This window comes from Musca domestica, unplaced genomic scaffold, assembly GCF_030504385.1.
Source record: "Musca domestica strain aabys unplaced genomic scaffold, Musca_domestica.polishedcontigs.V.1.1 59, whole genome shotgun sequence".
Taxonomy (NCBI): Eukaryota; Metazoa; Arthropoda; class Insecta; order Diptera; family Muscidae; genus Musca; species Musca domestica.
The window spans coordinates 1,993,260-2,019,741 of NW_026712362.1; the positions used below are offsets into that span (position 1 = coordinate 1,993,260).

The 26,482-nt window shown below is 34.2% G+C and overlaps 1 long non-coding RNA gene across 1 annotated transcript in view; it reads left to right on the top strand.

The window, feature by feature from the left end:
- Positions 1-16,315: 16,315 nt before the first annotated feature.
- The window catches only part of LOC109613559 (uncharacterized), a 230,165-nt gene continuing 219,998 nt past the window's right edge, over positions 16,316-26,482 (top strand). Inside the window, exon 1 of the long non-coding RNA XR_009343726.1 lies at positions 16,316-16,401. This is a non-coding gene — a long non-coding RNA (uncharacterized LOC109613559). The remainder of the gene's footprint in view (positions 16,402-26,482) is intronic.

Here is a 26,482-nt window from a genome sequence, read left to right on the forward strand (position 1 = left end):
ATAGAATTATCGGAACAAAAAGATAAATATACACTTGGTTTCTGATAGGGGTTCCAAGTTACAATGCAAATTTCCCAACAATCTAAACACCAAAATTCAAATTCTTAACAGATCTTACAACATCCTTTTCTCTCCTGCCATTGTTTTTCAAACCCCACTTGCTTGCACTCACACACACAATAACTACAAAACAACACGGCGAACAGGCACCATTTAAGATTTGAATTCATCCAAAATTCCAATCCCATAGGTGTTGTTAAGTTTTTTATTTCTTTTCTCGCACAAAAGGTGATGTTTGAATAGTTAGTTGGGCAGGAGACAAAGGATAAGAAGAAGAAGGAAGAGAAAAAGACGCCTAAAAACCCATCATCCAAAAGATTGTAACTTCTTTGTGATGCTAATGCATGCACGTGTAAATGTGTGCGGGTGTGTGTGTATATGTGTGTGCGTTTGCACCCTTGTGCGTATGTTTGTGCAAAGGTGTGTGATTTTTATTATTATAGCCTACACCATGTTGCAGAGGGTATATTAAGTATGTCACCACGTTTGTAACTCCACGAAATAAGCATTTGATTTTTAAGTATGAAAAAAAAAAAATAAAAAGCTATTACTATGATGGACCCGGAAGTAAAAATAGTACTTTATAAAAATTACGATTTTAGAGGACATGAAATTTAATTACAATGACAGCGAAGGGCTTTGTTTTTTTTAATCTTAAAAACCCACGACTATAAAGGAATATGAAGTAAACAATATTTATAAATTCCCAAGTCTTAGAAAGGATACTTTAAAATGTCCTACTATGAAGGTACCATTTTCTAAAGCATATTCTTAAAAATCTACGACTCAGAGAAAAATATTCTTAAAAATTCACTACCTTGAGTTTTAAATAAAGATTTTGTAAAAAATACTCTTACAAATAAAACACCATAAAGGACCTTAATTTAAACAAAAAAAAAAAACACTTTGACATCGACAAAAATTCGGATTTTTATTTTCGAAAATTGTAAGACATGACGGAATTCAAAAATTCTATCATACATTCGAAAAAGCTATTTTTTCGAAAATTCCATAATAAATCAAAAAAAAAAAAAAAAATAATAATGAGCACAATTTTTATTTTTTCGAAATTGAATTTATTTTCTGATATTTGAAAAAATAATAAATATATTAGAAAATTTGGAGTTCTGCGACATATTCAAAAATTCGAATATTTATTTTCGAAAATTGTAATACATGTCATAGTTAAAAAATTCAATCATTCATTTGAAAATGCTATTTTTTCCAAAATTCCAAAAGAAATCGAAAAAATAAATTAGCACAGTTTTTTATTTTTTAAATTTGAATTTATTTTTCGATATTTGAAAATTGTATGAGATGTCGAAAACATCGTAATATTATTGTCAAACTTAGAACAAGTTCAGAGGTGGGCAACTTTGGTCCCCTAATAGCTCCCCGCAAAAGGTTAAAAGTTTCAAAGAAAATAATTTACCTCCTAGAAATAGAAACGATCATTCGATTTCGTTAAGTGGGAAAATGGATAATATCGGCCAACTCCAGCAAGTACACCCCCCCCAAATGGTAAATATTTGGAATAGTTATAACCCTTACAAAATGTGAAATAAGAGTCCGACTGTCTTCTCATTTCGCTCGTCGTAATATTTGTACCAAAACAGGATCTTTTGTGAATATGGGATATATCGGTGCCCTCTTTTTGGTACCTCCAAAAAAATTTGTATAACCATGAAGCTTGAAAAAATGTGAAATGAGCATCCGATTTATTTCAAACTCAGCACATTACAATATTTCTATCAATACAACATTCTCTCTGAAGATGGTGGAAATCGGCCTAATCCTTCTGGTACCTCTCCCCACAAAAGATACAAATTTTAAATAACCAAAACTATTAAAAATGCGTATTTAGAATTCAATACTCTTCAAATTTCACACGTCCCAATGAATCTACGTAAGCTAGATGCGGTGTAACAAGTAAACTTTGAATATCCTCCACCATTTGGAACGAATTAGAAATTTTTCAAAAAAAAAAAAAAAAAAAAAAAAAAAAAAACAGAATCCATTACAAATTTTGTTAAATTTTCTTATATTACTAATATCGGAAGGTGCCAATACATGGGGGGATATAGGATATTGTGGACCAATATAGACAAATCTATGTCTAGGGGTAAAGTACTCACAATGAACTCCTTGTGTAGATTTCCAGACAATTCCGTTGAAAAATGTGGCTAAAATCGTCAAAATACCGAATATCGAGGGTACCGATATAAGGGGGCTGTACGATATCGTGGATCTATATAGATAATTATCTTCCAGGGGATAAAATACTCACAAGGAACTCCTTGTGTGGATTAGGAAAATGTGGCTAAAATCATCAAAATCCCGAATATCGGGGGTACCATTATATGGGGGCTATACGATATCATGGGCCGATATGGCCCATCTTCGAACTTGAGCTGACTGCAGACAAAAGAGAGATCTGTGCAAAAATTTAGCTTCCTATTTTAATTTGTTTTGACTTAAGCGTGACACAGGGTCCAAAATTATTATTTTCATGAGTTGCATACAGAATAACATACTTAACATACCCTCCATACTATGTATGGTGGAGGGTATAAAAATGGAATATATAGGGCCACTTCTTTTGGTGTCTCCCACAAAGGGTAATAATTTTCAATATCTATAGCTTAGCTCTATTTTCTACCAAACGAAAAATATTTGAGCTAAGCTTTAAGATAGCCCCACAAAAAACTAGTCTAAAGGCGTTAAATAGCACGATCTAGGCAGCCAGTTGGCCGGTGATGGAAGTGAAATAAATCTTTCACCGAAATTTTAGATTTAGCTATAGCTGTCATAGATTACTTTCATCCGATTTCAAAGACCACACACTTATATCACACAAGTTCCCAATATAAGTGAATATTTTCTACGAATTTAACTCCTAAATATGCATAGCAGTGTAGGACCGGGACGTACGTGGGGAGGGGACACTTGGCACCCACGTTTCTCTAGTCTGAAATTTTTAGTTTTTTTTTTGCATGGCTGTTTTATTTTTTTATACTCTCCACCATAGTATGGAGGATATATTAAGTTTGTCATTCCGTTTGTAGCACCTCGAAATACACATTTTAGACCCCACAAAGTACATATATTCTTGATCAGTATAAAATTCTATGTCGATTTAGCGATGTCCGTCCATCTGTGGAAATCACTTCAGCTTCCGAACGAATTGAAGTAGATTGATAAAATTTTGCTTAAATGTATGTTATGTCTCCAGGACTTTTGGTATTGAAAATGGGCCATATAGGTCTACCTTTTGGTATAGCCCCCGTATAACGGTACCTCCCGATATTCGGTATTTTGATAATTTTAACGAATTTATTCACCGGAATTGTTTCAAATTTGGTATTTGAAGTTCATAATGTTTATAACAGCCTCAGACAGAAAATGAGCCATGTAGGTCCACCTCTTCGTATAGCCCCCATATAACGGTACCCTCCGATATTCGGTTTTTTTATGATTTTAGCGACATTATTCACCGGCTAAATGTCAAATTTGGTATTTAAAGTTCGTAATCGATACTACAGCTTAAGACAGAAAATTGTCTATGCAGGTCCACGCCTTCGTAGAGCTCCCATATAACGGTACCTCCCGATATTTGGTATTTTGATGATTTTAGCGAATTTATTCACCGGAATTGTTTCAAATTTGGTATTTGAAGTTCGTAATAGATACTACAGCCTAAGACAGAAAATTGTCTGTGCAGTTCCACATCTTTGTATAGCCCCCATATTACGGTACCTCCCGATATTCGGTATTTCGATGATTTTAGCGACATTATAACCGATTTTTCTATTTTAAGTTTCGCATTTGAATCTTGTAATGGCTTATGACAAATGTTACCTATGCAGGTTCATGTCGTCGCATAGACCCTAATATAACAGCTACATTCGGCATTTTATACCCTACACCACAAGGTGGTCAGGGTATTATGTCTTTGTGCATTTGTTTGAAACAGGCAAAAGGAAACGAGATAGACCCATAGTTCCTTTTGATGAGCTGCATAGGATCACATTCTGAGTCGATTTATGCATGTCCGTCCGTCCGTCCGTCTGTCCATGTATTTTTGTAAACAAAGTACAGGTCGCAATTATTGCCCGATCCAGATGAAATTTTGCACAGATCATTTGTTTGGCCCAAGGACGAACCCTATTGAAATTGGAGATAATCGGTGAAAATTTAGATATAGCTCCCATATATATCTTCGCCCGATTTGCCTTTTATTGTGCACCAAAGGTGTAATATCAGTCCGAATTGTATGGAATTTTGCACGTACGATCAGATTGGACCTCAAAATAAGTACGACAAATTTGATCGAAATCGGTTCAGATATATAGCTCCGATATATGTATATTGTTCATCCGATTGCTTATTTTTGTCCTCCGCAGCCGTAATATGCACTCTGCAACAACAATATTTGGGGAAATATATCAAATACAGCTCACGAATACATTTGCTAAATTTTATCGAGATCGGTTCAGATTTGGATATAGCCTCCATATATAACTTCGTCCGATTTACCTTTTATTGTGCACCAAACGTCTACTATTTGTCTAAATGGGATGAAATTTCGCACTTACGACCGAATTGAGTCTAGAAGCTAATATGCCAAATTTGGTGAAAATCAGTTCAGATATAGCTATAGCTCCCATGTATATTGTTCATCCGATTTGTTATATTTGTTACCCACAACCGTAATATGCATTCCGTAACAACGATATTCAGGGAAATATATCAAATACAGCTCAGAAATATCTTTGCCAAATTTTATCGAGATCGGTTCAGATTTGGATGTAGCTCCTATATATATTTTTATCCGATTTGTGCACCAAATGGGCAACACAAGTCCGAATTTAAAAGATACGAATGCTTTGGCATATTTAGTCCTTTGAACTTTAAATTATAATTATAATCATAGCGTGTTTGATTGAATTCTCCCATAAAAATTTTTAATTGTTATGTGGAGCTCTACTAAATTATCAAAGTGGTGTAGGGTATCATAATTTTTAACGGATTTTATTGTTTTTGAGAATTGCCAAATTCGTTCCAAATGGTGGAGGCTATTCAAAGTTCGGCCCTGCCAAACTTACTTACTGCTTTTTAACTTGTTTTTTTTTTTTTTTTTTTTTAATGGCTGTTTCATTTTTTTTAAACCCCCAAAGGGGTTCCGAAAAAAATTTTTACGTCCCTGGTGTAGGGCATCATACATTCGGCTTACTTCGACTTTTGTCCTTTCCTTACCGTTTTTTTTTTTCACTTTTGTTATTTTTGCTGTTAATTTTCAACACTCTCGGAATAAAACGTCGTAATGATGCTCAAGTGAGTAAAGGCATGACGATGTGTGATGTGCTGTGTAAGTGTGAGAGTAAGAGTATGTGTGCGTGTGTGTGTTAATTTTTCAAAGTGCCTATAAGAAAAAGGTGTAAGTGGTGTTGTTGCCGTAGGGGAAGATATATACAGATGTACGAGTGTGTGTGTGTGTGTGACTATTTGCCAAGACTTGGTTAGGCTATGGGCTTCCTCTTCACATGGCATGCCTTTGTTGTTGGTATTATAGTTGTAGTGTCGTAGTAGTTGTTGTTGTTGTTGTTTGCCCAGAGTATTCTAAGACAAACTCTATGGATCTTCTTCAGTCTCTGATGAATGCGTGTGACGAAAAACCCCCACTGAAACACAGACTCACAAACACACTCACACACACACTCACACAAATATACGCATCCTTTGGGCACGGATAATGGCAAGACTTACGACCACGACTACGTCTACGACGACGACGACGATGGTGATGATGATGACAACGACTCACAGCGATGTCTGTGTGTGTGTATACTCAAGACTGACGTCATTGAGCTTTTTATTGATTTTTGCTTTTTATTCTTTGTTGCTGTTGTGGCTACTGCTTAAATTTTTCTTCTTTTTTGTTGCTGCTGCTCCTACTCTTGGTGTTGTTGCTAATCTTGTATAACGTGTGTGTGTGTGTGTGAGTGTGTGCTGCCTGGGTATTCTTTGCTGTGTGCAAATTATTATACGTGTTCATGACTGTATGTTTGTGTGTGTGTGTGTGTGTGTATCGCTGTGTAGGTTTTATGCTTTGTTTGTTATTTTAAACACATTTTAAGAGTTGCCTGAAATGTTTTTTTTTGCCGACTTTTCTTTGTTTCCGTTTCACTGAAATAACAAAAAACAAAACCTTCACATGTTGTGTTGTGTTGGGTGTGTGTGTGTGTGTCTCCACAAAAGAGCTTTGTGTTGGTGTTTAGTTTTTTTTTGTTTTTGTATTTGGTTTGTTTAACGTTAATGTTGTTCTTGCATTTATTATTAGTACAGCAGCTTGCAGTTTTGATGTTTAAAGTTTTTGTTTTTTTTTTGCCGTTTTTTTTGTTAAATTGTTGTTGTTTTTTTATCGTACTCTTTGTTGAATTTACTAATTTGTTATTTGTTATATGTGGTTGTTGTTGTTGTTTTGCAACCAACCCACAGCTGCTCATTGAACTTTGTGCTCAAGTAAGGCAGACAGGCAGGCAGTCAGTCAGTTTGGCAGCCAAGTGAAGGCTGGCTTCAACAACAACACAGGGTAATTGCATCGCTGGCGAAGTATCTACACCAACAAGCGGTCATAAATAAAACAATGACTTTTGACCAACTGTAGTGCAAGAAATAATGTCCAAAGGATGAAATTACGAAGATGGTTTTTTGCTCACATCGGGGGGACATACGTCATTAAATTAGTGGGGATGATTTACTGAGGATATTTTAAGTCATTGAAGAGAGAAGATATCTTAAATGATTTTTTTTTATAGAATAACTCCTTAAGGATAGGAGATCTTCCACCGAACGCCATTGATAGAAAATAATAATACAAGTCACCGTTCAAAGAAAGATCATTCACAATTACCCTACTCTTCTAATATAGGAGACCTCCTCTAAGCAGAAAGACAACTTCAGGTCTTCGAGGAATGAAAGATATTGTACAGTTCTTAAAAATACTATCATTTAATGTATAGCCCTTGGTTAGTTTTATTGGAGCTTTTAAGCCCAAAGGCCTCATATTATATGTCTTCTATATCCAGCAGGTTTACAGAAGATAGAGGTTCCATAAAGCAAGAGCTTCCACAGTCTTTCTATGATTAGACAGACTTACTGGTCGCATATCTAAGGAATACTCACATCGAGCCGAATGTAGGTTGAAGACATTTTACCAATCTTCCTCGAAGGAAGATTATTACAGAACTTTGAAGAAAAGGATTTTTAAAGGTTTTTTATATAGATAGAAGGACCTTGTAAGGTATTCTATAAAAATTGAGATCTTTATGACTTCTAAGACAAGCCCTTTACTGGTGGTTGATTTCTAATCAGTACCCTGGCTTTGAAGTTCCATTAATCCAGGGTGAGATGAAAAAACTGCAACCAACTTCAGACTACTGTCATTTCTAAGCCACTTGTCCGACAGCTTTTACAATTATTCCAGTGGCAGATCATTATATTGTTTACAAGCGTACAAAAGCATTTTCGTGAGAATTTTCCAGAAAAAAAGTTATTCGTGATGGAATTCAAGCGTGATAGTGTGATTTCTTTATATTTGGCTGGAGAACAACAAGTGGCTATCGTTAGAGCACTCCAGCATTTAAATGTGAATAAATCTTTTTTGTCTCGTACCATCGCTAGTTACCGTGATACTGGTAGCGTAGCCCGACGTGAAGGAAGTGGGCGGAAGAAAACAGCAACATCAGCAGAAATGGTTCGAAAAATAAAAAAGCGACTTGATCGAAACCCGCGTTGCAATGGCCGAAAAATGGCTCGTGAGCTGAACATATCGCAATATTCCATTCGGCAAATATTGAAAAATGAGCTCGTTGTAAAGCCATTGCAAGAACTTACACCGCAACAGAAAGAAAATAGACTCAAAAGAGCTAAGGAGTTGCTCCGCTGACCGAAAGTGGTGAACTGCCGAATTTGGTTTTCTCCGATGACATTCTGAAAACATTCGTTGTCCAGCAGTTTGTCAACAAACAAAATGATCGTGTTTACTTGCCAAAGAGGTCAGCTGAAAATGTGCACCTTCAGTTGGCCACAAGAACTCAAGCGCCGGCCATGGTAATGGTGTGGGCCGCCACAACAGGCGATGGTCGCTCTACGCTAGTATTAATCGATCGTGGCATCAGAATAAATGCCGAATATTATCGCAAAAATATTCTGGAGGGTATATTAAAGCCTTAGGCACGCAAGCATTTTGGCCGCAGACCTTGGACGTACCAACAGGACTCCGCACAATCGCACTCAACACGCGCCAACCAAGAATGGTTACAAAATGATATTCCTCGCTACATTTCCACCGCACAATGGCCACCTAAAGCTCCCGATACCAATCCGTTGGACAATTGCGTCTGGAGTATTTTGGAAAGCAAGGTTGGCACTTAACAATACCAAAGTGTCGATCACCTCAAGCAAGCACTTCGCCGGGAATGGACCAAAATACAACAGAGCAACATTCGGGCAGCGTGTGACGGTTTCATTGGCCGTTTGAAGGTCATAATTCGTGTCAAAGATGATCAATTCGAACAAATCTAAACTTATTCTAAAATTTGATATTATTTCCGACATTTTTTGCTTTCGTTCAATAGAATTAAAAAAAATGTAAAAATTATGGCGTTTGACTTTCTTGCAGTTTTTTTATCCTTTTTTTTCTCCTTTGAGTTGACCTTTGGTGATGATGGCATTTGAAATTGGAATCCAATCCGAAGTCCCACACATCAACCAGAATGGGATGTAGTTCACCGTTGGTTAAGCAGCTCTGAGTTTGAAGGATTTTTTTATGAATACACCGTCCAATAGCCAGTGTAGACTGTAGGAAAATTCCAAGTGGTACTCGGTTCTTGCATTGAATATTTATATATATATTTTTTTTTCAAATCCAATCGTTGAAAAAATATTCCATACACACTTTTATTAGTTGCCATATTTTAAATTGAGCCACTTTCTCGCAGATTTTTGCCAAATTTGCAAATAGATTCGGCTATAACCTGGTAGCTCTGTTTCTCAAGGCCTGTAAGACCTCTTCGCAATAACGTATCGGAGTAACATATAAAAAAGCAATCATATTAGATATAATACAGGTAGGTACATCGGCTCTTGTGAATTTTAATATGTCAAATATTTAAAAAACAAGTTAAAAATCAGTAAGTTCGGCCGGGTCGAACTTTGAATACCCTCCAACTTTTGGAACAAATTTGGAAATTTTCAAAAAATAAAATCCTTAAAAAATTCTGTTAAATTTTTTCTTTGTCATAAGCCATTACCATTTTGTCATTTAAATTCGAAACTTGAATTAAACGATGAAGCTAAAATCATCAAAATATGGTATATTGGGAGGTACCGTTATATCGGAGCTGTGCGAAGACTTTGACCAGCATAGACAATTTTCTGTCACAGGCTGTAGCATCCAATACGAACTTCAAATACGACAACTCAAACAATTGCGGTGGGTATTGTACCAAAAATCGTCAAAATACCAAATATAGGGAGATACTGATGTATGGGGCCTATACGATGACCTGGACCTGTATAGGCAATTTTCTGTCACAGACTGTAGTTCCCATTACGAACTTCAAATACCAAATTTGAAACAATTCTGGTGAATAATGTCACTAAAATCATCCAAATACAGAATATAGGGAGGTACCGTTATATGTGGGCTATACGAAAACGTGGACCTGCACAGACAATTTTCTGTCTTAGGTTGTAGTATCCATTACGAACTTCAACTACTAAATTTGAAACAATTCTGGTGAAAAAATGTCCATAAAATCATTAAAATACCGAATATCGGGATGTACCGTTATATGGGGGCTTTACGAAGAGGTGAACCTGCACAGACAATTTTCTGTCATAGGCTGTAGTTCCCATTACGAACTTCAAACACTAAATTTGAAACAATTCCGATTAATAATGTCGCTAAAATCATCAAAATACCGAATATAGGGAGGTACCGTTATATGGGGCTATATGAAAACGTGGACCTACATAGCCCATTTTCAATACCAAAAGTCCTGCAGACATAACATACATTTGTGCAAAATTGTATCAATCTACTTCAATTCGTTAAGAAGCGAGAATGATTTTCACAGACGGATAGATGGACGGACATCGCTAAATCGACATAGAATTTTATGCTGATCAAGCATATATATACTTTGTGGGGTCTGACATGCGTATTTCGAGGGGTTACACACGAAACGACAAAGTTAATGTACCCTCCATAGTATGGTGGAGGGTATAAAAATCGAATCTGGAGAAAAGATTAAATTTTTAAATATTTTTTTTCTTCCAAAATGTTGAGTTCCAAAAAAAGGTTTTAATAGTACTTTGTACCATATTATTAAACTAGTACACTAGCGACATCTAGAAGTGAAGTTTTAAAAACATATTTCAAATATGGTTGTTGGCTTCACTACAAGATATTTATTCAATAGTGTCTGAACTAAGTGGGAAATTTCATTTTAGAAATCTCTTTCAATCTTTAAGTTACATAAAACCTAATCTTTTACAATTTAAACATATCCCAATGTTCCGGTGGGTGTCTTTGCTAAAATGTATTCATGCCTGTAATAGATTTTCCTAACGCCTGCGCTGTATGCACCAATGCCGCTATATGTCTAAAAATGACATTTGCTAGCGGCAGTGATGATAAACAGAGAGCATTTTGTTGCTGCTGCGAGAGAGTGGGAGAGCACACGAATGAAATAAAATCAAAGTTAACCCCTCTTCTAATCAAATATTAATGTTGACAATTTAACATTCAACCCCCCACACACACACAAACACACTTATCACGAAAAAACGCAGGCAAAACAAGAAAACTCAATTGTGAAAGTGCGAACAAAATTTGCAAAATTAATGCAAAATCGAAAAGAATAAACTCAACGAGAGAGGAGCAAAGAAAAACAAAAAGATAATATTGTTCGAATATGAATGAAGTTTAACAAATTCCGTGGATTTTCTTCTATCAAAAGCATCAACGTTTTTCTTTGGTGGAAAATTTCTTGTGGTGTGGGATGTGAATAAGAAAATAGCGGTGGTGATAGCAAGGGTACAAGGTAGCCCAGCCAGCATCAAAAAGTACGGAAAAACCTCTACAGCTTCCCCATAAGTTGTGGTCTTCTTCTTTGACTGACATTTGAGAGTTTGCCCATTGCCGAACATCATAATTTCCCATGGACCAATAAAATGTTCAATGAGTAAATATTAAACATTCAATGTTACAACATATATCAGTGGCGTGCAGTTGAAAGCGTGATAATCGTGCGAAAAAAATCGAAATAAAATAAAAGTGTGCAAAACGGAATTCCATGGCTAAATAAATGTGAAAAAAATTAAAGCATATCAATCGGCGGAGATTAGAATTTTATTAGATGCCGATGTATTTTTATTAAATAGCAAAAAAAAAAAACAACAAACACGCAATACACACGGAAATCTCATAACCCTTGACATTTGTGCAGAAACGTAAACATATCAATTATCTTAAAAATAGAGCCTTGTCCATGGACATTTATTAATAGTTTGTCTATACACATGCATACATATTTTTAAGCTATGAAAAAAGCAAAAAATGCTGCTAAAACAAATCCCTCTATGTCAATTATAAAATGGTAGAATCTACTTAATATATTCATAGAACATAAAACGTGTTTGTAAGATATTTAAAGGAAATCCTTAAAATCATTGCATTCGCCTAAAAGTATACTTTGAAAACCATAACAAAACTACTCCCCATTTATAAAACTGTGTGAAAGGAAAATAAATTTAGTGAAATTTGTGTCTCAAAAGTAAAAAAATTATAGAAAAACTTTCAAAGCAAAAACAAAGAATATAAAACAAAAAGAAGAATAGAAAAAAGAAACGAAATAAGAAAAGAATACGGAATAACAAAAATATATGCAAAAAAAGAATGTACGACAAAGAGATTTAAAATGCAAACCGTGTGCAAATGAAGGGAGAGTCGTTGTGTGAGAGCAGAGAAATGCTAATGTGGATTGTGTTGTGAAAGAGAAAATTTGTGTGACATAAACAAGAGGTGAAAAGAGAGAGAGAGAGCATTTTGCGTAACGAAAGTGTGTGGAAAAATCTACGAGAGTCATTTATAACGACAGCGAAGAGAAATTTGCAGAAGAGAGAACGGCATTTGAAGAAATATAAACAAAATTGAATTTTTGAAGAAAACGTTCGAAAGAAAAATATTAAATTTTTTGAAAGAAAAAATAAATAAATAAAGAAGGTAAATAAGATGACGTGTAATTTTCCTGACATCATTTAATACTCCGAGCCATTCCATATTCCAGCCATAGGTTTTGTGTTTCAAGTGGAATAGCTCCTTTGAAAAAAGCTAGTTTACACATCATGTAAGAGTGATATATGCCTGATATTATAAATATTTTATTAAGCAGTTTTAAAGCATACTTTTAGACGTTTCCCCACATTTTATAAGAATGAAAGATTTTGATTTTTTTTTTAATAGATATATTTATAGAATAAGTATAGATCAAAGTATAGTATATTATAGTATAGTACAGTATAACATAGTATATTATAGTACATCGAAAACCGAACACTGATCTACGACACAGACACTGGTGCCAAAAAAATACCATAAAAGGTTCAATATAGGGCCCTTTTCAATGGAACCTGATGTATGATGACTTACTAAAATTGAGTTTACCGCAGGGCATAAAACTGGTTGGATATGGTGGTGACGTCGCACTTGTCGTTGACCAACCTCTAGCTCCACTAGTTCCAATTACTGTGAATTATAGTCTAGCAAGGATCTCAAGATGGCTGGCATCAGTTGGAACTTACTGCTGCTAAGACAGAGGCAATTCTTGTAACCCGAAGGTGCAATTTTATTAGACCAAAATTAATGATGAATGGACATGAAATAATAATAAATAATAACAGATTATTCTTCGAGCCGTATGTCAAAGCCATAACAGACAAAGCTCTAGGAACTGCAAACATGCTATGTAGAATAATGCCTAATTTTAAAGGCCCAAACCAATCCATTAGAAGATTAATCGCCTCATTAGCCTATGCATAAATAATGTACGCGGCTCCTATTATAAGTATAGTATATCATTTCTGAATACGCCACTTTATAGTAAAGGGGAGTATATTAAAATATGGCATAGAATGGTGTAGTAGTACAGTGCAGCATTGTGCAGTAGAATATTCTATGGTATAGGATACTATTTTTTCTGTGAAGAATGGGTCATAATTTTGCAATTCTACAGACTTTTGAAGGTCTTCCATCCATAGAAACAGAGATTTTCCACATCGAGAATACCTTCCAGTGCTCTTCTATTTCGAGAACACTTTTCGTATGTCTTCTGTACATAAAGACCTTTAGGATGTTTTCCATAATATAAAGACTTCTTTAGGTCTTCTACCCACACAAGGACTTCAGGAGGTCTCCTTCTATTCATACAAAACATTCCTGAGTTTTTCTATCCATAAAATAAACTCTGGAGGTCTTCTACTTATCAAAGATCTCCTGGATGTCTTCCATTCACAAAGGACCTTCTTAAGTTCTTATATCAGTAGAATCCCTTTTGGAGTTATTATACATAATAGGAGCTACAGAAGACCTTTTTGAGGTATTATATACCTTTTGAATGTCCTCTGTACATATATGACCTTCCTGTCCCCTTCTTTACACAGAAGACCTTCTTAAGATCTGAAGGATCTTCTGGGGGATTATTTTATCCATAAAAGACACTTTACAGGTCGTATATACGTAGGATACCTTCTGTGGAGGCTTTCTATCCATATTATGCATTCTAGAGGTTTGGGTTTTCCGTGAGTAGATTTAGCCCCCATAGAATCCATTTAAACCAGTTCAATTTTTACATTTCGCAAAAAAATATTGAATGCAGGTCCACATTTTGGTAGAGACCATACGTAATTATAACCTCTGATGTTTGGTACTTCGGAGCGTTCTGCTACAATTTCCGACCAACTCAGCTGTAATTCGATGTTTTGGGTTCCACTGAGAAGATTTGCGGGTCAAAAAAAAAGAAAAAAAAAAAAAACATATAACCGCACCTCCTTCCAATACCTACCACATCTTAATATTAAAATAAGATTTCTACGATCGAATTTTGGAATAATAAAAAAAACTTGAAAATCTGAAATCAGTGTCCTATCTTCATCAAACTTAGTACATCCAAATATTTTCGGCAAAAAAGATCTTGAATATTAATAACTTCCCCAAAGAGAGAAAACAATGTCCGATTTGGTACGGTTTTTTTAATCCCAAATATTTTTGTATATTTTTTTATATAGTCTGAAAATGCAATATATCCACAACACTCTGATACCTTCCCAGAAACAAAATCTGAGAAAAAAAAGTTGTAAATATCTCATATTATTCAAACCCTCTTTGCAGCCCTGTTATTTAGTAGTAAAAAGGTGCCTGAGTACTTCAAGATATTAATGTTTATAATATTCTCTTTTTTTCAGATGACAACAACTATTATGGAAAGTAAAATTTCTTTAAATTAACAACAACAATATCAAAAAAGACAATTTCGAAAAAGTGAACTTAAAAAACAAGTCAGATTTAAAAATAAATACCCGGTGTCCATTTTTTAAAATTAAGAAGCCTAAAAACATAATTTCGACTACATTTGATGTCACTGGGTCCATAAATCAAAAATAAGTGGCATAAATATTATAAATACCGTTGCGGAAACCCTATTCATGAACTCTCTTTCGAGATCTCTTACATCTGCAAGTATTAAGAGATATTTTAATATTTTGTGTGGATTTTAAAATACGACAAATCGCAAAGAGAGTATTATATCAACGGTAAAACATCTGAGAATATTCCACAATTAAAATTGAGAAACTTCTACGAATCATAAACGATTGGAGTAAAGAGAATGGTGTAAGGAAGAGATAATTCGAGAGAAGATATATTTTAAATAAGAGAGTCTATACATAACATCCCATATAAAAGATATATACTCTGATGAAAAATTCTGCTACATGGAAAGATGGGCAATGAGCAAATAAAGGGATAGAAAAATAAAAACAAATTGTGAAAAAAGCCGCAAGAAAACGGAAATAAAAACAAACAGTGAAAATATAAAACAAAAAGAAGGCAAACTCTAAAAAATATATAAATAAAAAAGAAAAAAAAATAATACATATCAGATGTTTTCTAAAATATAAATTAATTAATGTAAAAAAAAACAAAATATTTTAACATTGACGGAAATAGATAAGAAAATATTAAAAATTTTAAATAAATGCAAAATAAGAAATATTTGAAAGTTCAAGTTAATAAATCATAAAAAAAAACGAAAGTACAGCTTTTTGGTAAAATTGTTAAAAAATATACCTTCAAATAATGTAACCGGAAAAGTATAAGAAAATAAAAAAAAAAACAAGGATATATGTTGGATATAAAAAAATTAAATAACAACCAAAAATATATGCTACATAAAAATCCATAAAAATTATAGTTAAGTGATAATTTTTGGACAAAATTAAAATTAAAAAAAAAAATATTAACTAAAAAAATCCATATATAAAAAATATAAATCTATTGCTTTGAAGAAAATATTAACCAAATAATTAAATTGGGACGTAGAAAAAATTAAAAAAAATAATTACAAGACATAAAATCGCGTAGTAAAATATATTAATAAAAAATAATTAAACAAATCGTTTAATATAAAAGTCACTAAATACAAATGAAATTTGTATTTATTTTATAAAAAATTAACAAAGCTTGGCTAATATTTGAAAAAAAAAAATAATATTTATAAATATTCAAAACAACAAAACAAATCAACAACAAAAATCTTATCTTAATAATAAAAATATTTGATTATTTAAACGGAATTTTAAATATGTAATTTAAGAATTAAACACTTAATGTAACGAAACATATCATGTTGTAAGCCTTAAGTACCCCGAAAAAAAAAAACAAATAAATAAATGTCTTAGTATTAACTTAATCTTAATTAAATATCGCATACATATCAAGCTCTCCAAGGGCAGCGTAAAGCGTATTTATACAAATATAAAAACTCCGATACATATATATCAACAAGAATATATATTCAACAAATACATATCATTGAAGTGTATTATTATTTACAAATAACATTTTACTTTATAAAATAAAATCAAAAAAATTTATAAAAAAAAATAAAAAGAAGACTATTTAATAAATAAGAAATTTTCGAAAACAAATATCTAATCCCGACTTAAAAAGAAACTGCAATTCTACTCATCAGAATTTTTGAACCCGCTACAAACTTGGTAAGTATACAAATTTCATTTATATGCAAACATTTTAATTTTGAAACCCATAGCTATAAATACAATTAATCCAAAATAGTCCGACTTAATTAAAGTGATATTTTTATTTTTAATAAATTACTCTCTACATATAAATAGAAGTTTTTATAAGTGGAACCAATTGGTATCGTTTCCTTAAACCCAATTAATTTCTTTAAAAATGCATTTGGTACACCATATTGCAAAATAGTTCTTCAGAAAAATAACTTCAAACAAGTTAGAAAGTATGAGTCGGTTTGGTCAAGAGATGTACACCACTTGCCCTGTTTGAATATATAAATATGTATTTATTTGCGTTATGATTGTTCAAGATTTTGACCCTTCATGGGAGGTTCCGAAAGGGACGAACCGATATATCCCATCTTCCCACCAGATCTTGTGTTGATAGAAATATTGGGTTTCACGCATTTTATAAGAGTTATAATTATTCCAAATTTTGACCCTTGTACTTGACGGATTGGGCCGATATTGTCCATTTTCGCCCCTGACCTAGCACTGACCAAAAAAGTCGGGATATGTCAAATTTGCACAAAATCGAATGATATTTTTTGTGAGTTAAATTATCTTCTTTGAAAATTTTTACATTTTGTGGGGAAGGTTCCACAAGCAGTGGACCGATGCTGCGCATCTCTGAGCTCGACCTAAGTTTGACAATAATATTACGATATTTGGATCAAATCGGGTACTCCTTTCAAGAGTTATGGTGCGCACCAGCAAGTCAGTCAGCCAGACAGACGGACGGACGGACACCATTAGATCGACTTCAAATGTCCTGAAACGGATTTAATCCAAAGACTGTTGATATTGGGCACGTTATTTGTAATTTTGACACACTATTAATTCGGGATATTAGATATGGTGGTGTTAGTACTAAAAATTGTACTTTTAGAGACAGAATTGATAAATTTTTATATCCTCCACCATACTATGGAGGGTATATTAAGTTTGTCATTTCTTTCGAAACTCCTCGAAATACTCAAAAAGTATTTATATTTTTGATCAGCATAAAATTGTATGTCGATTTGGCGATGTCCGTCCGTCTGTGAAAATCACTCTAGTTTCCGAACGAATTGAAGTAAATTATTAAAATTTCACTCAAATGTATGTTATGTCTGCAGGACTTTTGGTATTAAAAATGGGCTATGTTGGCCCACGTTTTGGTATAGCTCCCATATAACGGTGCCTCCCAATATTCGGTATTTTGATGATTTTAGCGAGATTATTCACCCTAGTTGATTCAAATTTGGTATTTGAAGTTCGAAATGAATACTACAGCCTATGACAGAAAATTGTCTGTGCAGGTCTACGTCTTCGTATAGCCCCCACATAACGGCACCTCCCTATTTTCGATATTTGGACGATTTTGGCGACATTATTAACCGGAATTGTTTCAAATTTAGTATTTGAAGTTCGTAATGGATACTACAGCCTAAGACAGAAAATTGTTTCTGAAGGTTCACGTCTTCGTATAGCCACCATATAACGGTACCTCCCGATATCCGGCATTTTGATGATTTTAGCAAAATTTATTCACTGGAATTGTTTCAAATTTGGTATTTCAAGTTCGTAATGGATACTACAGACTGAGACAGGAAATTGTCTGTGCAGGTCTACGTCTTCGTATAGCCCTCATATAACGGTACCTCCCGATATTCGGTATTTTGATGATTTTAGCGACATTATTCACCGGAACAGTTTCAAATTTGTTATTTGAAGTTCGAAATGTATACTACAGCCTATGACAGAAAATTGTTTGTGCAGGTCCGCGTCTTCGTATAGCCCCCATATAACGGTACCTCCCAATATTCGGTATTTTGTTAATTTTAGCGTCATTATTCACCAGAATTGCTTCAAATTACGTATTTAGAGTTCATAATGGGAACTACAGTCTGTGACAATAAATTGTCTATGCAGGTCCAGGTCTTCGTATAAGCCCCATATATCAGTACCTCCCTATATACGGTATTTTGACGACTTTATCTACAATACCCACTGAAATTGTTTGACATGTCGTATTTGAAGATCGTAATGGATGCTACAGCCTAAGACAGAAAATTGTCTATGCTGGTCCAGGTCTTCGCACACCTCCGATATAACGGTACCTCCTTATATACAATATTTTGATGATTTTAGCTACATTATTCACCGTTTATTTCATGTTTCGAATTTGAATATGGTAATGGCTTATGACAAACAATGCCTATGTAGGTCCACGTCGTATAGACCCCAATATAACGGCTATATTCGGTATTTTTAAAATTTTAACAGAATTTTTTAAGGATTTTATTTTTTGACAATTTTCATATTCGTTCCAAATGGTGAAGGGTAATCAAAGTTCGGTCCGACCGAACTTACTGCCTTTTAACTTGTTCTGTATAACTTTGTACTATGTTTTTTTGCGAAAATCGTCGCAGATTCTTGGGAATAAAGAAGTAAATTTTGCATAGACTAAATATTCTATAGTGTGGTTCTGAAGCCAAAATTCCACACTATTTGCGTTAAAATTTGCTATTAAAGTTAAAATCTTGATTTTTTCGCATTTTTATACCCTCCACTTTCAAATATATATGGATCTTCCTAGCTCGCCGAGCTGAGTCGATCTAGCTATGTATGTCCGTCCGTCCGTCTGTCCATGTTAATTTGTAATCAAACTACAGGTCGCAATTATGGCCCGATTGTTACGAAATTGAAAATGGAGGTGTGGTTAGGGTCAGAATATTGTTTTTGGAGATGATCGCAAAATATTAAGCGGTTGAAATGGATCAAAAACAGAAAAAAGACTTGATTTTGCAGTTGATCTACAGTCCACAATTATAGGCCAATTGGCGCGGAATTTTGCATTGAGTTAGAGTTTAGGACTGGGCATAAGCGTACAAATTTGGATAGTCATCGGACAACATTTAGCGGGTAAAAAAAAACCATAACTTTATTGTAAAAAATACGAAATATTCCACTAAACCGCGAATATTTTTTATCCTGGCGAAATCACAAATACACGAAAATGTCACTTCTGACCGTTACATTGATGCTTATATCCAAAATCTCGCATTTATAGCAAAATATATACAATCTCAAAGAAGGGAATGTTAGTTAGATCGCTGATAAGTCAAGGACCGCTGGATTGATTTTCACAATTCTCATCAATTCGGAATGGTCTCTTGCCAGAAAAGCATAACACAAAAAAAAAAAAAAAAAAAAAAATTTGCGTAAAAATATGCCATTAAAAAGGTGAATATTTTTTGTTAAATTTCTTTTTAATTTTTGTCATATTTTTTATCGCATGCGATTTTTTCAATTTGTCTTACAATTTCGAATTGTAAATTTTTAAAGTTTTTCTACACCCCCCAACACCATGCGTTGAAGGTATTATATACAGGTCGCATTTATCGTCCGATCCTCACGAAATTTTGCATTGGTTAGGGTTAGGGTGAGAATTAAAGCCTACTGTAATGGAGATTTAAATCCAGGGGTTCAAATGGACCAAAAAAGCATAAAACATTTTCCTGAAAGAGGAAAGAAGTCGAGCATATTGGATGACCATTGGATTATATTTAGCTGTAAAATGGACCATGAATTTTTTGAATTTTTTTTCTGAATACATAACACGGCGGACTGCGTAAATATGGGTAACATCTGGGCAGGCCTCTATGACATTATTTCAATATCGAAATCATCCAAAATGAATTTGGACATAAGGGAGCTTCCAACATATTGTAGTGTTGTAGGGTATCAAATGGTCGGCCCCGCACGACTATAGCCTTTGCTTACTTGTTTTATATTAAGTATAATTAATATAATATAGCGTTGATTAAAAAAAAAGGTCAATGCTCTTAAAAGTATGCTACATAAATGTCAAATATAAAAAGTCACTTTACATGTGACTAACATAATGTGTAAATTGTCCTTTTGTAAGACAACTCAATCAATTACACCAATGAAATTTCAAATTTGTCGCTATTACAAAAAAGACAAAGAGCAAGTTTAAAATTCTTTGCAAGGTCCCCATAATTGGTTTAATTTATTTTTACTTCTTTTTTACTTTTCTGTGAAGAATACTTCCATATTTACCCTAGAGCGTGCCATAATACCTAGGGTTATTTTAGTTTTTATTGTGTTTGTTTTTTTACTTGTTTAACATTTTTGGCTTTGGTCTCGATTTTTTTTGCCTTGCTTTGTTTTGTTTTCTTTTACCCCGCTTTCTTGGTGAAATGCCTTCTTTGCTGGCTGGCCTTCTGTTTCGCCGAGAGAGGGCGAGAAAGAGAGACCGACTGTAATGGATATTAGCACATTTTTATGCGGTAAATTTATTCTTTTATATAAAAATAATACAAAAAAAGCAAAACAAGAACAACAAAAAAAACCCAGCCACATAAATTGGGTGTAGATGTAGAGCATACTTTTAGGCTGTAAATATATAAAACACACAAGGACTACTTTTCTGCGGGTTATAACAATGGCATGGCAAGTGGAAGAGAAAAAATAAATGGAAAACAAAAGAAAAACGCAACTTTTCTTCTTGAATTCAGTTGCGGTAAACTTTTTGTTGTCGTCGTTGTTGTTACAAACTTTATTATTAAGGCAATTATTCGAAGAAAAGCCCAAGTTCGCTTATAATTCATATTTGAGTTATTAATAATGAAATGAATTACTTAAGGTTATTTGTCACAAAGAACAATAAATAAAATGTAATCTGAAAAGTAATTTTTCCGCAAAGACGGCATACCATCCCCTCCAAACACACACACACATTTACAAACTTAACTCTTTAAAGTTTCCATTTTTTTTTTTTTTTTTTTTTGATAAACTCAAACGAAGTTATTTTTCTTTAATTGAATTTTTAATAAGACGCATATTTGTGTGAGACCTCAAAACCAAATGTCTTCCAAAGCCTACCCTCATCTTTTCTTGTAAATTCCGACCCTGTGACCCAGTGACATTTTAATTGCCTAACAAGCTGGCATTGTCAAAGAGCCATGACTGACTGACGGACAGACTGAGAACTTTTTGCTGGTATCCTTAGGACTCACTTAAAATAACATTCAATGGTCCCTTTTTTGAAATAATGGCTTGCTTGTCGTGGAACATATTTATCGTAATTTCTTGGCAAATTGCTATGTGTGTGTGTGCGGTCTTGTAGAGATATTTAAACCCTTTACAATAACAACAACAGCAACAACCTCATTTGAAATTCGAATTTTATAAGACCTCCCACTCCAATTTAACTGTTTTTTTTTTTTTTTTTTGGTAAAACAAAACTCTTAAGACTGGTACCGAATCTATTTCATGGTTTGTTTAGGCGGTTTAGATAGCCGCTGGATGGCTTAGTGGTTGTTGGCAGAGTTGCAAAGGGATGTGAAATTACAAAAAAAAAAAAAAACAAGTAAAAAAACTGTAAGTTCGGCCGTGAACTTTGAATACCCTCCACCATTTGGTACAAATTTGGCAATTTTCAAAAAAAAAAAAAAAAAATCCGTTAAAAATTCTGTTAAAATCTTAAAAATACCGAATATAACCGTATATTAGGGTGTGTACGACGATGTGGACCTTCATAGGCAACTTTTGTCACAAGCTATTACAATATTCAAATGCGAAACTTGAAAAAAAATCTGTTTATAATGTAGCTAAAATCATCAAAATTCCGAATATGGGGAGGAACCATGGAGTTGTAAAACGTGGACCTGCACAGACAATTTTTTGTCATAGGATGTAGTATCCATTACGAACTTCAAATACCAAATTTTAAACAATTTCGGTAAATAATGTCGCTAAAATCATCAGATTACCGAATATAGGGAGGTACCATTATATGGGGGTTACACGAAGAAGTGGACCCACGGTTATATGGGGGCTATACGAAGACGTGAACCTACATGGCTCATTTGCAATACCAAAAGTCCTGCAGACATAATACACATCTGAGTAAAATTTTATCAACCTACTTCATTTCGTTCGGAAGCTAGAGTGATTTCCACAGACGGACGGACATTGATAAATCGACATACAATTTTATGCTGATCAAGAATATATATACTTTGTGGGGTCTAAAATGTATATTTCGAGGTGTTACAAACGGAATTACAAACTTAATATACCCTCCATACTATGGTGGAGGGTATAAAAAAAAAATCTGAAAAAGTGAGCCAAAACATGAAAGGCTTTTTGAAGAGCTGCTGCTCTTAAGAGAGTCTCCTTCTTGGAGGGCTTCTGATGTATAGAAGGCACTTTCAACGGCTCTTTAAGGAGCCGAGGTTTATAAAAGGGCCTTGGAAGGATTTCTACTCCACGGAAGGCCTATTTCTTCTTCTATTTTGCAGAAGGCCCTTAGAAGATCCTTTGAAGGTCTTCTATTCGATATAAGGTCTTTTGAAGGAAATATTTTCTATAGAAGACCCCTTGAAAGGCTTCTCTGTTATAGAAGACCCTTTGAAGCGTGTCCCTACAGGGTCTGCAGAAGACCCTTTGAAGGCCTTCTCTGCTAAAGAAGACCCTTTGAAGGGCTTCTCTACTAAAGAAAACCCTTTAAAGGGCTTTCCTGATATAGAAAGCTCTTATCTTCTATAGAAGACCCTTTGAAGGACACTATGCTATAAAAGATTCTTTTAAGGGCTTCTCTGCTATAGAAGACCCTTTGAATGGCTTCTATTTTATAGAAGACCTTTTAAAGGGCTTGTAGTCTAAGAAGACTCTTTAAAGGTGTTCTATTCTAAAGTAGGCACTTTGAAAGGCCTCTCTGCTATAGAAGAGCCTTTGAAGGGTTTCTCTGCTTCAGAAGACCTTTTGAAAGGCTTGTCTGCCCTTTGAATGTCTTCTATACGCTTTGAAGATTTTCTATTCCAAAGGAGACCATTTCAGAGGCCCTTTCAGGGGCTTTTCTACTTTTCTTTAAAGGGAATCTCTGCTGTGGAAGATACTTTGGAGGGCTTATTTGCCATATATGACCCTTTTAAGGCTTCTCCGCTATGGAAGGCCCTTTGAAGGGCTGCTATTCTAAAGAAGATTTGAAGGGCTTATATTCTATAGAAGACTCTTGGAAGGGCCTCCATTATGTAGAAGAAGCTATAAAGGACTTCTATAACATCGAAGGGTATTTTAAAGGACTTATATTTCATCAAAGGTTATTTTAAAGGACTTATATTCTTTAGAAGACACTTCGAAGTATTTATTCTATAGATAACCCTTTTATTTTCGGAAGTTGTCTCAAAAATTTTCCATAAAATGGCAACTCTTTTTCTTTAAGGAATGGGGGTGGCCTTTTTCAAAATGTTCGCCATAAGAAAGGATAAACCTCTAAACGGCACAACGGAAAACCTTGGCATAATCCAATTGCTTAAACATTTGGAAAACTGTAAACACCATGCAAAGTACTTTTCTACTTAGCAAATTTTCTTAGAAGAGAGAGGAGAATGTCGCCTTGTGACAACGTGCCAGTGGTGGGAGGTAGAACTTTAGATGGTGGAGTGTGGTTGGCCAATGGCTGTGAAAAGTTTTCGTTACGGTGTCCTTTTTACCTTTCCCATCCTGTATGCCGCCGACATCGATGGGTTGGGAGACCTACAAAACAGCAAGGAACACCCACTCTAATACCAACACTACACAAAAATACGGAAAACATGTAAATTGGGTCGTCAAACGACAGCCGCAGTAATTGAAAATTAAATTTCATTTTATTGCCAATGTTAAACATTTTGCCAAAAGAAACTAGGAGTATAACAGCCATGCACCTGGCTGGCTGGTTGGTTTGGGACAAATACATTGAGAATTTTTGAAATAACAAATAGGACGAAAGGAAAGGGTTGGAAACATACTCTCAGACGTACCAAAACCATTACATCGACAAGGAATTAATGAAACAACCACATAAACCAAACAATTGAAATTAATATGGCGGAAAACTGAGTTGACCAATTTTTAGCTGAAGGTTTAAGAGAGTCATTTTCATATTAATGAAGACTTGAATAAAGTCTTATGAGGGAAACTCGTTACAATTATCTAGTCAGGGGGCATCGATGTAATCGAAATTACCTTTCGAAGCAATAGTTGTGGCAGGGGGTGCACTAAGAGGGTACAAAATTCTACCAAGGTATTCTGCTTTATATGTATAAGAGGTTTGCATTCGGCAGAAAATTACGTTATATTACTTAGAAGAGTTCTATGAATAAACCCTTGGAAGGATCCCCAAATCTTGAGAGTATTTGTACAGGTGTAGAGTGAATGGATACAGATGGACTATCGAAATTTGGTATAGGGATCATTAGGAGTGTGACGGTTGCTTTGGAAAAAAGAACAATAATTATAGGAAAAGTACTTAATTGTTAAATGAAGTACTAAGTATTTAATTTGGTATAGTGTAGGAATAGATGTGGTAGGAATAATAATTTAGGAATTTAACCCATTTTGAGAAGAGTCCGTACAAATTTGGCCTTTGGTATAAAAAGTGAAAATTATAACCCATGTGCTTTTCTTTGTAATCCGAGTCAATACAGTGCTGTTTTTATCCTTTTTTGTCAGTCGGTCTCCATCCAAATGTTGTAATCACACAAGAGCTTCTAATTAAAAAAAACGATCAAGATTTTTTGCACTACGCAACACAGGTTCAGAAGTTCATCTCTATTGAGAATGTCTCTAGAAGTTCTTTAATGTTAAGTTGATATATAGGAAGTCTCTCAGGAAAGTCTCCCATTTGACTTTGTTGCAGTTTTTTAATCTCACCCTTGATGGACCAATAAATGTGGATTTTTAAAGAATATTTTTAAAGGACCTATAAAGCAATAAACGTGGATTTTTCAAGGACTATCAGTGCTGTATCCGTGGATTTTTGTAAAAATATTTGTTTCAAGGATCAAACGACCATCGGACGTGGATTTTTTAAAGAAAAATTTTCAACGATAATGCGTTCATTTTTTAGAGATTATTTTTCAAGGCCATCAATAGTGGATTTTTTTAGAATATTTTTAAAGACCATCCAGCCCATAATCGTGGATTTTTTGAAGAATATTTTTCAAAGACTAATTAAATTATAATCGTGGATTTTCTAAAGAATATTATTCAAAGGCCATCAAGGCTATAATCGTGGATTTTTTAAAGAATATTTTTCAAAGGACGTTAGGCTATAATCGTGGATTTTTTAAAGAATTTTTTTCAAAGGCCGTCAAGGCTATAATCGTGGATTCTTTAAAGAATATTTTTCATAGGCCATCAGGACTATAATCGTGAATTTTTTTGAAGAATATTTTTAAAGGCTATCAAGACTACAATCGTGGATTTTTTAAAGAATAATTTTCAAAGGCCGTCAAGGCTATAATCGTGGATTCTTTAAAGAATATTTTTCATAGGCCATCAGGACTATAATCGTGAATTTTTTAAAAGAATATTTTTCATAGGCCATCCGGACTATAATCGTGGATTTTTTTTAAGAATATTTGTTTCCCTTTTCCTTCAAAATATTGTAATCACACAAGAGCTTCTAATTTCAGGTAGATGTTAAAAAAACGATCAAGATTTTTTGCACTACGCAACACAGGTTCAGAAGTTCATCTTTATTGAGAATGTCTCTAGAAGTTCTTTAATGTTAAGTTGATATATAGGAAGTCTCTCAGGAAAGTCTTTCTTTTCATCGATTAACCTCTAAAGGTCTTAAATTAAAAGAATATTTTCAGGGCGTTTTCTATAAATAGAAGACCCTCTGGAGTTCTTCTATCCGTAGAAGAAATTTTTGAGAGCTTCTATCCGTAGAAGTTCTTCTGTAGGTCTTCCATCCATAGATAAACGTTCGGAAGTCTTCTATCCATGGAGGTTCCTCTGGAGGTATTCTTTATAACCAATAATACTTTCTGAAATTCCATAGTTCTTAGAAGACCTTTTGATGATCTTCTATGCACAGAAGATTTCTGGAGGTCTTCTATCTACAGAATACCTTCTGCTGCAGGTCCATCATTCAGAGAACGCTTTTTAGACCTTCTTAGGGTATTTTATCTATGGAAGATCTTGAAATAGTTTTCTATCCATGGAAGACATTCTATTCCAGGTGGTTTTTCATATAGAG